This window comes from Phaethon aethereus (assembly GCF_964289735.1).
Source record: "Phaethon aethereus genome assembly, contig: HAP1_SCAFFOLD_109, whole genome shotgun sequence".
NCBI lineage: Eukaryota > Metazoa > Chordata > Aves > Phaethontiformes > Phaethontidae > Phaethon > Phaethon aethereus.
Genome location: NW_028113809.1, coordinates 75,337 through 81,614, shown reverse-complemented (window position 1 = coordinate 81,614; position 6,278 = coordinate 75,337).

The window sequence follows — 6,278 nt, the reverse complement described above, 5'->3', positions numbered from 1 at the left end:
AGCCTTGCCAGCAGCTGGAGGGAGGGGAGCCTTGCCCTCTGCTCAGCGCTGCTGAGGCCATGCCCGCAGTGCTGTGCCCAGGCCCGGGCTCCCCAGGCCGAGAGAGACAGGAGCCCCTCCCCCAGCCCCGCCCCCCAGCCCCCCCCCCGGGCTTGGAATGGCAGCTGTGATGTCGCGGCGCTGGCCCGGCAACGGCCACAGTGCCTGCAGGCACGGCTCTGCCAGCACCCGGCAGCTCCAGGGAGAGACCAGCTCTCACCCAGCGGCACTGCCCGGCACCGGGACCCCCTCGACAGCCTCGCTCCAGCCGGCTGGGAGCTCTCCGGAGCCCCAGCAGCGTGTCCGGCGCGAGGACTCCCCTGGCCCCGGCACGATGGGCCAGCTGAACTGCTGCTACGGCTCCAGGTGGGCTCCCCCCGCGGCTCGGGGACACGCCGGCGCAGCGGGGCCCCGCAGCAGCCGCCTTTCTCACGCCCTTTGCCGCCTGCTCTGCAGGGTCTACCCTGGCCCCGAGCAGCAGTGCGCGCCCGGCCCGGCATCAGCCGAGCCGCTGCTCCACCAGCGCGTGCGGGTGACGCAGGGCCGCGGGACGGGGAAGAGGCACCTCCTCCTCTTCAGCGATGCCTTGATCATCGCCAAGGCCAAGTAAGAGGCGCAGACCCCGGCTGCCTTTCCTCCTAAGGCCTGGCCCCGGCACCGGGGCAGGGACGCCCAAGGAGCAGCCCCAGGCCCCGGCACCCTGCTGCTGGCTGCACCCGTGGCCGTGCGCGGGGCAGGCGGAGGCCAGAGGGCAGCCGCCGGGCTCGGCCACCTCCAGGTCACTCCCTGCCGCTCCTCTCTGCAGACGTGGCAGCGCCCTGCGCCCGCAGCTCTGCCTGGCCCTGCGCCGGCTGTGGGTGCTGAGCGGTGGCAAGGGGGCGGCCGGGGATGCCGCCCAGGAGGAGGAAGACAAGGCCACCACGTCCCTCGTCCTCGCCTGGCCCTACGGCTTCTGCGTCGTCACCTTCTGGTGGGTCTCGGTGCCACGTCCCCCGGCAGGGCCGGGCAGCGCTTCTGTCCGGCCCCACGCCGCTTCCTCCTGCCTCTGCAGCTGTCCCCACGGGGCAGGGCTGTGCCGGCGCCCGCCTCTGCCCGCGGGCTGGGCAGCAGCAGGCGCTCAGGCTCTTTCTCCTCTCTTTCCTGCAGCTCCCGCTCGCTGAAGGAGCTCTGGCTCAGCGCGCTCCGTGGGTAAGCCCTGCCTGGCAGAGCAGCTTGGGGGGCCCGTGCTCACAGCACGGGGGGATGCTCTAGCCGTAGCCGTACGATGCGGAAACGCCGCTCCTGAGCTGGGGAGAGCTGCCCCCACGGCTGCGGGCGGCTCTGGAGCGGGCAGAGCTGGCGGAGCTGCTTCACCCAGCCCCGTCCTCCCCCCTTGCCGCTGCTCTCCGCTCGACGGCTGGGCGGTGCCCAGCTGCTTCGGGGCAGCTTGGAAGGGCTCCCCGGGCTGGCAGGCGAGGGAAGAGGCAGCTTGGGTCTCACACAGCTCTTTCTCTGCCCCTGCCCCGTGCACAGGCCAGCAGAAGGAGTGCAGGGAGCCCGCGTCACCCAGCTGCCCTCCATCAAGCTCCTGCTGAAGGAGCTGCGCGGCCGCAATGCCGTGAGTGTCCCTCCCGGCCCCGCTCTGCCCCAGGGGCTGCTCCAACCCCGCACCAGCCCCATGGCTTCTCACCTGCTGCTCTTCTCCCCTTGCCCAGGCCAAAACACTCAACGCCAGCAGCCTGGAGAGGCTGGTCGAGGGCCTGGCAGAGGTGAGGAGCCCCCGGGCCACCATCTCGGCCGTCCCCACATCTCACTCATGGCCCGCGGCCGATGCAGCTGGCCAGGGGCCCTTCGTGCTGCGGGGCTGCTCGCTGAGCGCAGCACATTTCTTGCAGGCTGGTGCCCAGCAGCGGCCACCTCCCGTCCCCTCCGGCAGCCAAGGTGGACGTGGCCACTCGGACGGTGAGTTTGGAGGAGACGGGGGCAGGACGGCCCCTCTCTCCTGCGCTGGCAGGCGGCAGCCGCGCTGCTCAGGGGCTGCTGCTGTCCTTGCCGCAGGGCACGGCCGCAGAGAGCTGAGCCCCCGGGGCGCCTCGTTCCCCAGCCACGCCTCTCCCTCGCTGCTGGCGGGGACGCCCAGCACGCAGAGGCTCGGGCAGCATTCACCTGGCGCTTGCCCTCCATGGCTCTCTGCTCTGTTTTCCCTGGCGGCAGGCGGGACCCGCAGCAGGACGAGGGGGCTGCCCTGGCCCTTTGCGCGGCGAGGGACCTTGGCCGCTGCGGAGGCGCCCGGGCAGTCGGGCTGTGCCGGCAGGGCGGGTCTCTTCGGCCGGCCCCTGGCAGCTCTCTGCAGCCAGGACGGCACGCTGCCCCAGCCCCTCCAGGTAAGCCAGCAGAGGGACCCCGGCTGGGGCTCGGGGACCAAGCCGGCTCCGCCCCACCTCCCCCACCTCCAGCCACCCCTGCGTCCTGCCCTAGTGAAAGCAGAGCCGCCCACGCTCGCTCCTGGCCCGGAGGAAGGCTCACCGGCCCCGGGGCCTGTCCCCAGCCAAGCAACTGTCCTCCTCTGTCCCCCGCAGCTCTTTGAGGAGGAGGAGGATGTGGCTGGGCTTGCCGGCACGTCGGCCAAGGAGTTGCCAGCACCAGAGGTGGAAGCAGAAGCAGCAGCGGTATGTCAGGGCCACAAAGAGGGTGACAGCACTGTCAGAAGTTGAGAGTGCTGCCGCAGGGACAAGCAAGGTCACCCACTAGCCGGCAGCTCTGCAAAGGTGCAGAGGAAGGGTGGTGCAGGATGGCCATGGCGGTTTGTGCGGTGATGCCACCAGAACTGGCTCAGCTGGGCTGAGCAAACCCATCCAAGGGCTGTGCCTTTCCGAGCTAAGGTAGCAATTGGGCAGGAAGGTCCTTGCCACCCGTTAACTTGCACATTTCCATTGCAGGTGCCTCCAGTCCCTCCAGAAAGTGAACACCTGGAGAGCTCCTCTGGGGAGACAAGGTAAAATGAGCTAGGTGCGGTTAAGAGCAGAATTGGTTCACGTTTATCATGGCTTGACCTGTCTAACAATACATTGAATGGAAAGTTTGCCAGGCTCGAGAAGAGCAACCTGTGAAGAGGGGAGCAACGGGCTACTGGACAGCGAGAGGAGCAAGTTGGGAGCAGAGCTCTGCGGGATGGGCAACTGAGGACATCCAGGCAGGCAAGAAGAACGAGGAGCCCAGGTGTGTAGCAGGCTCTGCTGCCCATCTTTCAAAGCTCCGAACACTGCTCCGACTATGGGCAATATTTCTGAGGTGCGCAGAGATGGCACCGGGCAGGAAGCCCGCAGCTGCCCACGGGAGAGCGTGTCTGTCAGGAGGAACATATCACTCCAGCGTTGGCAGCTCTCCTTCGGCACTTGTGGCAGCTCTGTTTGTGCAAGGCTGAGCAACACCCCAGCAGAGTCACAAGGCTCATAGCAATTTTTGGAGCTCTTTGACCCGCTGCCTACAGAAAGAGGCAAAGTCTCCCTTTTCTGTTCGTGTCAGCTGGCAAGCCCAGCACTGGCTGCTGGTGTCTGAATCCCAAAGACGCAGCAAGGAGCTGTGTCACGTAGCTGTAGACCCTGAGGTACTGGCACTTCGTAAAAAGCTCACGTTGCACCTGAGACAATTGAGGGAAGAAGAAAACAACCAAACACTACCAAAGCAGCGTGTTTTGCCTTCAAGCCTGGCTTTCTAGCAAGGGACAGTGAGGCGTGCTGCTGCTTGGCTTTTGGAAAGGACCACAGCACAGCTGCCCTGCCCAGCCCTGCTGCCTAGCAAAGCAGTGCTGCACATCTCTGTCAACTTGCAGAGCTCTGAGGGTGTCACACGTGTGGAGAAGGGGACAAAGCCGTGCCGTAGCCAGTGCCAGGGAGGGTTCCCTCTCGTGTGCCAGGAGCTGCCCCTTGGACAGCACACTGCCCAAAGAACAGGGCACAAAGTCATGCCTCTTCCTGCCTTCATGGTTTCATCAGCACTTTGGACTCTCTTCTTGCAGGTGCCGATTTTTTTCTGCTGCCTGGATTGCCCGCATGAGCTCTGCTGCCTGGGCTTTGAGGGGCGCGATGCAGCCCCAGCACCACCTCGGCGGAGGCGAGGAGGGAGGCACCGCGCCCTTCTGCTCCGGCCGGCACATTTCACTCGGGCACCGCGACGCCGGAGCGGCCCCGCACCGCCCTCAGACCCAGCCCAGCCCTGGCGGGAGGCCTTGCTGGCTCACTCCTCGGCTCCGTCAGCAAAAGCCCACCAGCCGGCACAGCTGCCCCCGTGGGGAGCTGGCATGTCACCTGCAGATTCCATGGGGCGTGCTGGGCGTGGAGGTGTATATCATCTGAGAGGGACACGAGGGACACGCTGGACAGCATGTTCCAGACTATAAAACCCTCCAGGTTTTCTTTGCCGCTACTCATTCTTGGCAGAGAGACGCTGCACCACCTTGCTGCATACAAGAAGGGAGCACCCATTGCTGCCCTTTGGTCGGTGCAAGTCCTTGTATGCAGCACACAGCACAATACCCTTTCTTAGTATTCTTGATCAAACATGACTGGCTTGCAGTTTCCATTAGCTGAGTTAACTCCAGGTTAGCTACAGCAAAAACTCCGCTCTTACTTCTCCGACCCATCAGCGCTCTCTGGACCGACGCAAACACCCCCCTTTCTGTCAATCAATCAGAACTGGAGTGGTGATGCTTTGCTTTCAGCCACAACACGTGCCTGTGCCTAGGGACTGATGGGAAGGAGGAGTTAAAAAAGCCAGCTTACATGGTGCCCCAAATCCCAGCCACCCTCCAGGACCGGAAAAAAACTGGACACACCCCCATATTTATTCTAGCCATTCTGTAGCCAGCACAGTCATTTCAGTGTCGATTCTGGTTGATTCTGCAGCTTTATAACAGTTGAAACACCCAGCTCATCAAGGCGGCTGATCTAGAAGGCAGGGGATCTGAAGTGGCCCCAACTACCTATGATGTGACAGTGTCCATAACTCGGGTTAATCACGGGTTGTCCTGTGACATAAGGATGTAGCGCTCTTTCACCTTTCTCCTTTGAAGCTTTGGGGTTTGTGCACGGGAGCCTTATGTACCTTTCTTTTCAGAGTTGCTCATCGTTTCAGCATTGTTTCTGATGAGGAAAACATCCTTTCTGTGTAGATGTTAATTTATGTACATTTAATAAACAGCATGGTATCCTATACTACCAATGATCTTTTTTTCAGACTAATGAAAATTCAAGACAAAAGCATGCTTTGTGTCTGCAAAGAAAAGTGTAAACCTCTGTAACTGTATTAAAAAGCTGCGGTTGTTTCACTCGCGGATGTTTGTAGCTATAGCAGAAACAGAGCTGCTGGCTGCCTTACTGCGAGGTCCAGAGGACACCAGTCTTCTCCTGAAGGCTTTCTACCAGCGTAATACTGTTTGAGTTGCCACTCCATTAAAACAGGACTTGTTCACTAATTGGTTCCTACATGAAAACCCGAGGATAGAAACTTGATCCTGGTTGGCAATGTCAACAGCAGCATGAGGCGAGGCTGCCCAAAGCCTGGCTGCTGCGCTTGGAGGAAATGTGCCTTGAGTCCCGATGGGCAGACAGGGCACGCCTCTGCAAGTCTGCTTCGCAACACAGCACGACGCAACAGACCTGTGTACAAAGAGCATTAACATCATCACAGGTACAGCCAGTCACAAGGTGGGCAATGCCCGAGTGAAGGCTGCCAGCTGTCCTGCTGGCCGGCTCTGTCCTTCACGGCTGCAGACTCCCTTTCCCAGGCACTCACTGAGCCAGGGGCTGGCTTCGCACTCGCAAAGCACGTAGCCCATGCAGCAGCTCACTCCACTGCTCACCGTGGTTCCCCATGGCTGCTTATCTACCCAACAGATCTCTTAGTCCCTCCTGTTTGTGTATGGAGAAGGACTCGTAGGAGATGGGATCGCAGTGATCACCAAACAGGGGAGTTTAAACTTTTGAGTGTAATGAGATACAGCTCAGAGGAGTTGCTACCTTGCTTTTCAGGAGAGCAAACTTGAAGCTACTCAGAGAGCTAGTCTGCAGTGTCCCCTACGAAGCTGCTTTGGAGGGCTCAGGGCTCAGAGAGCAGCTTAGTTTTTCAGAACCACCTTCTGCAAGCACGGGAGCAGGCAATCTCGTGGAGTCTGAAGTCAAACAAGAGGGGCAGAAGACCAGCTTGGCTGAACAGGGACCTCCTTTTTCAGCTCAGGTGGAAAAAGGAATGTTATGATCCCT